Consider the following 9,564-nt stretch of genomic DNA (forward strand, 5'->3'; position numbering starts at 1 on the left):
AGCTTGAGCCTTCATAGAATATTTTTTATTTAGGTAGCCCTCACTGTTGACTAAAGGGCTAAACAGACTGCTGATGCCACTGATGTCGTTTTTAGACGAGGAAAAAAAGTTTAGGGGGTCAGAATGGCTTCAGATCCTCCAGGCTCACTCCAAGCTGATCTTTCCCAATCTCTTGGTTTTCTTCTATAAAATTCTAATATGAGAAGTGGTACAAACCTGAACAAGGTCAAAGGTGATAACGAAAGGACATTGGTGGACAGTACACAACTGTGCCCCATAAATAAACCCTCAGGATTTTCTTGAGAATGAGTAAACCACAAAAATTGTTTTATTTGATGTCCCTAGGGAACTTACTCAAAGACAGAATTTCAGACTGACCTCTTGCTGGGTGCCAGCTAATCAATTTCCCTCAAACATATACAAACAAAATTCACGATTCCCAGAATACAATTTTCTTTCTTCTCTTGCTCTTATAAATCCTGTGTTGTACTTATTTATTGCTGCATAAAAATCACTGCATGATGTGGCTTCAAACAATGATTTTGTGGACTATGCTTTCTGAGAGCTTAACTGGCTAGTTTCTTCTATTCCATATGGCATCAGCTGGAGTGACTCAGCTGCATTTAGCTGCTGTCTGTGGTACCTGGTCTAGAAGACCCCAGAAGATTCATATGCATGTCTGCCACCTCCTTGCTTTTCTGTGTGGCCTATTACATAGCTGGTTTTGATGTTCTCACAGCATAGGTCTCTCAAGGAGGTTGGACCTCTTACATGCCCTCTGGCTTCCACCGAAAGCAGTTAAGAGGTCAAGCTCCAAGGTGCAAGTACTTATCAAGCCTCTGTTCTCATCACACTTGCTGATTGATGTCCCCTTGACAAAGCAAGTAACCAAGCCCAGATTCAACAGGGAAGGAGCATGCATACCAGAAGGTTCATTTGTTCCCTGGGACCACCAGTGTAGCAATCTACCACATCTTTATTTTGCCTTCATCCTTGACTCAGTTTTCCCATTGACTCCGTATGTCAATAGGTTACTTGCATGAAAAATAGTAAATAGTGTGCAAGTAACTTTCTCAGTTACTTTGTAACAGTTTATTTCTGGAGATAGTGTCTACCTGGGTCAACTGTAACAACCAACATAAACATGTAGCCTGAAAATGCACCTCCTGTAGACCTGGATGCTTTTCATCTTCAGTTCTTGTTCCTTGGCTGCATCCGTGAGTCTCATATCTGATCTTATTCATTCTTCTACACTGGGTCTGATTTTTGGCTAAGTTTGTTTGGAGTGTTTTGTTGATTGCACATGACTGAACATGCCCATAGTGGGATAATGAGGGAACTTTGAGTTTTGATTTTATGGCTGAGTTCATTAAGTGATATCCCTCGTGTGGGGAGACTGTGGAAATCATGTTCCAGTTGGGAAATAGATGAAACCATGTGGAATATGGTTCACTTAGGTGTTTGTGGTTTGTTCATCTGTTTTGTGTTTTCATCAGAATAGATTCCTCTAACTAGAGGTCGTGGTCCTATTCCTCCTTCCAAAACTGTGTCCTTTTTCATGTTTACTAATTTTTTTTAATTTAAATTCTAGTTGCTTAACACATAGTGTAATATTGGTTTCAGGAGTAGAATTCAATGATTCATTACTTACATACAACACCCAGGGTTCATCATAACAAGTGCCCTCTTTAATACCCATCACACATTTACCCATCCCCAACCCAACTCCCTCCATCAGCCATCAGTTCTCTATCATTAAAAGTCTCTATGGGTGGCTTGGGTGGCTCAATCAATTAAGTGTCCAACTTCAACCCAGGTCATGATCTCACAGTTTGTGAGTTCAAGCCCTGCATCAGGCTGTGTGCTGACAGTTCAGAGCCTGGAGCCTGCTTCAGTTTCTGTGTCTCCCTCTCTCTCTGTCCTTCCCCCACTTGTGTTCAGTCTCTCAAAAATAAACGTTAAAAAAAATGTTTTGACAGAGTTTCTAATGGTTTGTGTCCCTCTGTTTTTTATTCCCTTCCCATATGTTTGTCTGTTTTGTTTCTTAAATTCCACATGAATGAAATCAAATGATATCTTTCTCTGACAGACTTATTTCACTTATCATAATACACTGTAGCTCCATCCACATCATTGCAAATGTCAAGATTTCATTTCTTTTGACAGCTGTGTGTGTGTGTGTGTGTATCTCACATCTTTATCCATTCATCAAATGGACATTTGGGCTCTTTTTTGGCTATTGTTGATAATGCTGCTATAAACATCAGGGTACATGTACTCCTTCAAATCAGGATTTTTGTATCCTTTTGGTAAATAGTAGTGCAATTGCTGGATTGTAGGGTAGTTCTATTTTTAACTTTTTGGGAAACCTACATACTGTTCTCCAGAGTGGCTGCACCAGTTTGCATTCCCACCAAGAGGGATTCCAAGTGCAAGAGGGTTCCCCTTTCTCTACATCCTCACCAACACCTGTTGTTTCTTGTGTTGTTACTTTTAGCCATTCTGACAGGTGTGATGTGGTATCTCATTGTGGTTTTGATTTGTATTTCTCTAGTGATGAGTGATGTTGAGCATCTTTTCATGTGTCTACTGGCCATATGGATGTCTACTTTGGAAAAATGTCTATTCATGTCTTCTGCCCATTTCTTAACTGGATTGTTTGTTTTTTGGGTGTTTAGTAAGTTCTTTATAGATTTTGGAGGCTAACCCTTTATGAGATAGGTCTTTTGCAAAGATCTTCCATTCTGTAAGTTGCCTTTTAGTTTTGTTGATTGTTTCCTTTGCTGTGCAGCTTTTTATCTTGATGAAGTCCCAATAGTTCATGTTTGCTTTTGTGTCCCTTGTCTCTGGCAACGTGTCAAGTAAGAAGTTGCAATGGCCAAGTTTGAAGAAGTTGCTGCCTGTGTTCTCCTCTAGGATTTTGATGGTTTCCATCTCATGATTAGGTCTTTCATCCATTTTGAATTTATTTTTGTGTATGGTGTAAGAAAGTGGTTCAGTTTCATCTGCATTTTGCAATCCAGTTTTTCCACCACCATTTTGAAGAGACAGTCTTTATGCCATTGGATATTCTTTTCTGCTTAGTTGAATATGAGTCGACCATATAGTTGTGGGTCTATTTCTGGGTTTTCTATTCTGTTCCATTGATCCATGTGTCTGTTTTTGACCCATACTGCCTTGATGACTACAGCTTTGTAATATAGCTTGAAGTCTGGAATTATGATGCTTTCAGCATTGCTTTTCTTTTTCAGGATTGCTTTGGCTATTTGGGGCCTTTTGTGTTTCCATGCAAATTTTAGGATTGTTTGTTCTAGCTCTGTGAAGAATGCTGGTGTCATTTTGATAGTGATTGCATTAAATGTGTAGATTGTGGGGCACCTGGGTGGCTCAGTCGGTTGAGCATTGACTTCAGCTCAGGTCATGATCTCACGGTTCGTGAGTTCGAGCCCTGCGTCAGGCTCTGTGCTGACAGCTCAGAGCTTGGAGCCTGCTTTGGATCCTGTGTCTCCCTCTCTCTCTACCCCTCCCTCGCTTGCTCTCTCTCTCTCTCTCTCTTTCAAAAATAAATAGACTTCCAAAAAATTATTTTAAAAAAATGTGTAGATTGCTTTGGGTAGTAGAGACTTTTTTTTTTTTTTTTTTTTTTTTTTTACAGACAGGGTTGGGGGAAAGAGACAGAGAGAGAGAGAGAGAGAGAGAGAGAGAGAGAGAGAGAGAATCCCAAGCAGGCTCCATGCTGAGCTCATGGGATCCTACGACCCTAGGATCATGACCCAAGCCAAAATCAAGAGTCAGACGCTCAACCAACTGAGCCACCCAGGCGCCCCTGGGTATTACAGACATTTTAATAATGTTTGTTCTTCCAGTCCATGAACATGGAATGTTTTCCATTTCTTTGTGTCCTCTTCAATTTCCTTCATATGTTTTCTGTACTTTTTAGGGTCCAGATCTTTTACCTCTTTGATTAGGTTTATTCCTAGGTATCTTCTGGTTTTTGGTACAGTTGTAAATGGGATCAATTCCTTGATTTCTCTTTCTGCTGCTTCGTTATTGGTGTATAGAAATGCAACCGATTTGTGTACATTGATTTTTTATCCTGCAACTTTGCTGAATTCATGTATTAGTTCTAGCAATTTTTTGGCAGAATCTTTCAGGTTTTCTACGTAGAGTATCATGTTGTCTGCAAATAGTGAAAGTGTGACTTCTTTCTTGACGATTTGGACCTTTTATTTTTGGTTTTGGTTTGCTCACAGTTACAGCATTTTATTTCAGCTTTAGTTATTTTATCCCTGCAGTAAGGGATTCTTTTGTGACTTCTATGCTTTTTTCAAACCCAGCTAGTATCCTTATAATTGTTGTTTTATTTTTTTTTCAGTTTATTTATTTATTTTTGAGAGAGAGCATGCATAAACACAAGTGGAGGAGGGGCAGAGAGGGAAGGAGAGCAGGAGAATCCCAAGCAGGCTTCACACTGACAGTGTAAAGCCCAACACTGGGCTTGAACCCATAAACCTTAAGATTATGACCTGAGCCAAAATTGAATTGGACACTTAACTGACTGAGCCACCCAGGCCCCCTATAATTGTTTTAAATTCTAGTTCAGACATCTTACTTATATCTGTATTGATTAAATCTCTGACCTTTCCTTCTTCCTGTTTTTTCTTTTGGGGTGAATTTCTCCATCTTCTCATATTGTAAATTCAAAAAAGGGTTGGGGGGGAGGCTGTGTTTTGTGGTCTTGTCTGTTTGTCAAAAGAAGCTAGATCCAAAAATAAATAACTAAACTTCTTTTAAAATAAATATAAATAGGGGCGCCTGGGTGGCGCAGTCGGTTAAGCGTCCGACTTCAGCCAGGTCACGATCTCGCGGTCTGTGAGTTCGAGCCCCGCGTCGGGCTCTGGGCTGATGGCTCAGAGCCTGGAGCCTGTTTCTGATTCTGTGTCTCCCTCTCTCTCTGCCCCTCCCCCGTTCATGCTCTGTCTCTCTCTGTCCCAAAAATAAATAAACGTTGAAAAAAATAATAATAAATAAATAAATATAAATATAAATTGCTTGTTCTGTATCCTGGGGGTGGTGGGGTTGGGTGGGGGAAGCTGGATCCTATTCACCGTAGAGCTGAAGCTTTGTAGCACTCTTTGTTGTAGTTAAAGGTATTGTGCTGGTTTGCTGGGAGGTGGGCAGGCTGCACTGATTCTCAGGTGGACTTGCCCTAGTGGAGATGCACCTGCAGGGTGGGGGGGGGGAGTGCGGGGGTGGACCCAGAGGCAGGGGTTGGTGTGTCTCTGGCCCTCACTTGGGGGTGCTGTTTTGCTCACTGAAGTCAGTTTTTTTTTTCAATATATGAAATTTATTGTCAAATTGGTTTCCATACAACACCCAGTGCTCATCCCAAAAGGTGCCCTCCTCACTACCCATCACCCCCCCTCCCCTCCCTCCCACCCCCCATCAACCCTCAGTTTGTTATCAGTTTTTTTTTTTTAATTTTTTTTTCAACGTTTATTTATTTTTGGGACAGAGAGAGACAGAGCATGAACAGGGGAGGGGCAGAGAGAGAGGGAGACACAGAATCAGAAACAGGCTCCAGGCTCTGAGCCATCAGCCCAGAGCCTGACGCGGGGCTTGAACTCACAGACCGCGAGATCGTGACCTGGCTGAAGTCGGACACTTAACCGACTGCGCCACCCAGGCGCCCCTGTTCTCAGTTTTTAAGAGTCTCTTATGCTTTGGCTCTCTCCTACTCTAACCTCTTTTTTTTTTTTCTCTCCCTCCCCCATGGGTTTCTGTTAAGTTTCTCAGGATCCACATAAGAGTGAAAACATAGGGTATCTCTCTTTCTCTGTATGGCTTATTTCACTTAGCGTAACACTCTCCAGTTCCATCCACGTTGCTACAAAGGGCCATATTTCATTCTTTCTCATTTCCACGTAGTACTCCATTGTGTATATAAACCACAATTTCTTTATCCATTCATCAGTTGATGGACATTTAGGCTCTTTCCATAATTTGGCTATTGTTGAGAGTGCTGCTATAAACATTGGGGTACAAGTGCCCCTATGCATCAGTACTCCTGTATCCCTTGGGTAAATTCCTAGCAGTGCTACTGCTGGGTCATAGGGGAGATCTATTTTTAATTTTCTGAGGAACCTCCACACTGTTTTCCAGAGTGGCTGCACCAATTTGCATTCCCACCAACAGTGCAAGAGGGTTCCCGTTTCTCCACATCCTCGCCAGCATCTATAGTCTCCTGATTTGTTCATTTTCACCCTCTGACTGGCATGAGGTGGTATCTGAGTGTGGGTTTGATTTGTATTTCCCTGATGAGGAGCGATGTTGAGCATCTTTTCATGTGCCTGTTGGCCATCCGGATGTCTTTAGAGAAGTGTCTATTCATGCTTTCTGCCCATTTCTTCACTGGGTTATTTGATTTTCGGGTGTGGAGTTTGGTGAGTTCTTTATAGATTTTGGATACTAGCCCTTTGTTCGATATGTCATTTGCAAATATCTTTTCCCATTCCATCAGTTGCCTTTTAGTTTTGTTGGTTGTTTCCTTTGCTGTGCAGAAGCTTTTTATCTTCATAAGGTCCCAGTAGTTCATTTTTGCTTTTAATTCCCTTGCCTTTGGGGATGTGTCATATAAGAAATTGCTATGACTGAGGTCAGAGTGGTCTTTTCCTGCTTTCTCCTCTAGCGTTTTGATGGTTTCCTGTCTCACATTCAGGTCCTTTATCCATTTTGAGTTTATTTTTGTGAATGGTGTAAGAAAGTGGTCTAGTTTCAATCTTCTGCATGTTGCTGTCCAGTTCTCCCTGCACCATTTGTTAAAGAGACTGTCTTTTTTCCATTGGATGTTCTTTCCTGCTTTGTCAAAGATTAGTTGGCCATACGTTTGTGGGTCTAGTTCTGGGGTTTCTATTCTATTCCATTGGTCTATGTGTCTGTTTTTGTGCCAATACCATGCTGTCTTGATGATGACAGCTTTGTAGTAGAGGCTAAAGTCTGGGATTGTGATGCCTCCTGCTTTGGTCTTCTTCAAAATTACTTTGGCTATTCAGGGCCTTTTGTGGTTCCATATGAATTTTAGGATTGCTTGTTCTAGTTTCGAGAAGAATGCTGGTGCAGTTCTGATTGGGATTGCACTGAATGTGTAGATAGCTTTGGGTAGTATTGACATTTTGACAATATTTATTTTTCCAATCCATGAGCAGGGAATGTTTTTCCATTTCTTTATATCTTCTTCATTTTCCTTCATAAGCTTTCCATAGTTTTCAGCATACAGATCTTTTACATCTTTGGTTAGATTTATCCCCAGGTATTTTATGCTTCTTGGTGCAATTGTGAATGGGATCAGTTTCTTTATTTGTCTTTCTGTTGCTTCATTGTTAGTGTATAAGAATGCAACTGATTTCTGTACATTGATTTTGTATCCTGAAACTTTGCTGAATTAATGTATCAGTTCTAGCAGACTTTTGGTGGAGTTTATCGGATTTTCCATGTATAATATCATGTCATCTGCAAAAAGTGTAAGCTTGACTTCATCTTTGCCAATTTTGATGCCTTTGATTTCCTTTTGTTGTCTGATTGCTGATGCTAGCACTTCCAACACTATGGTAAACAACAGCGGTGAGAGTGGACATCCCTGTCGTGTCCCTGATCTCAGGGAAAAAGCTCTCAGTTTTTCCTCATTGAGGATGATGTTAGCTGTGGGCTTTTCATAAATGGCTTTTATGATCTTTAAGTATGTTCCTTCTATCCCGACTTTCTGGAGGGTTTTTATTAAGAAATGTTGCTGAATTTTGTCAAATGCCTTTTCTGCATTGATTGATAGGATCATATGGTTCTTTTCTTTTATTAACGTGATGTATCACGTTGATTGATTTGCGAATGTTGAACCAGCCCTGCATCCCAGGAATGAACCCCACTTGATCCTGGTCAATAATTCTTTTTATATGCTGTTGAATTCGATTTGCTAGTATCTTGTTGAGAATTTTTGCATCCATATTCATCAGGGATATTGGCCTGTAGTTCTCTTTTTTTACTGGGTCTCTGTCTGGTTTAGGAATCAAAGTCATACTGGCTTCATAGAATGAGTCTGAAAGTTTTCCTTCCCTTTCCATTTCTTGGAGTAGCTTGAGAAGGATAGGTATTATCTCTGCTTTAAACGTCTGGTAGAACTGCCCTGGGAAGCCATCTGCTCCTGGACTCTTATTTGTTGGGAGATTTTTGATAACTGATTCAATTTCTTCGCTGGTTATGGGTCTGTTCAAGCTTTCTATTTCCTCCTGATTGAGTTTTGGAAGGGTGTGTGTGTTTAGGAATTTGTACATTTCTTCCAGGTTGTCCAATTTGTTGGCATATAATTTTTCATAGTATTCGCTGATAATTGCTTGTATCTCTGAGGGATTGGTTGTAATAATTCCATTTTCATTCATGATTTTATCTATTTGGGTCATCTCTCTTTTCTTTTTGAGAAGCCTGGCTAGAGGTTTATCAATTTTGTTTATTTTTTCAAAAAACCAACTCTTGGTTTTGTTGATCTGTTCTACAGTTATTTTAGATTCTATATTGTTTATTTCTTCTCTGATCTTTATTATTTCTCTTCTTCTGCTGGGTTTAGGCTGTCTTTGCTGTTCTGCTTCTATTTCCTTTAGGTGTGCTGTTAGATTTTGTATTTGGGATTTTTCTTGTTTCTTGAGATGGGCCTGGATTGCAATGTATTTTCCTCTCAGGACTGCCTTCGCTGCATCCCAAAGCGTTTGGATATTTGTATTTTCATTTTCGTTTGTTTCCATATATTTTTTAATTTCTTCTCTAATTGCCTGGTTTATCCACTCATTCTTTAGTAGGGTGTTCTTTAACCCCCATTCCTTTGGAGGTTTTCCAGACTTTTTTCTGTGGTTGATTTCAAGCTTCATAGCATTGTGGTCTGAAAGCATGCGTGGTATGATCTCAATTCTTGTATACTTATGAAGGGCTGTTTTGTGACCCAGTACGTGACCTATCTTGGAGAATGTTCCATGTGCACTCGAGAAGAAAGTATATTCTGTTGCTTTGGGATGCAGAGTTCTAAATATATCTGTCAAGTCCATCTGATCCAATGTAGCATTCAGGGCCCTTGTTTCTTTATTGACCGTGTGTCTAGATGATCTATCCATTTCTGTAAGTGGAGTGTTAAAGTCCCCTGCAATTACCACATTCTTATCAATAAGGTTGCTTATGTTTGTGAGTAATTGTTTTATATATTTGGGGGCTCCGGTATTCGGCACATAGACATTTATAATTGTTAGCTCTTCCTGATGGATAGACCCTGTAATTATTATATAATGCCCTTCTTCATCTCTTGTTACAACCTTTAATTTAAAGTCTAGTTTGTCTGATATAAGTATTGCTACTCCAGCTTTCTTTTGACTTCCAGTAGCATAATAAATAGTTCTCTATCCCCTCACTCTCCATCTGAAGGTGTCCTCAAGTCTAAAATGAGTCTCTTGTAGACAGCAAATAGATGGGTCTTGTTTTTTATCCATTCTGATACCCTATGTCTTTTGGTTGGCGCATTTAGTCCATTTA

This window comes from Prionailurus viverrinus, chromosome B2, assembly GCF_022837055.1.
Source record: "Prionailurus viverrinus isolate Anna chromosome B2, UM_Priviv_1.0, whole genome shotgun sequence".
NCBI lineage: Eukaryota > Metazoa > Chordata > Mammalia > Carnivora > Felidae > Prionailurus > Prionailurus viverrinus.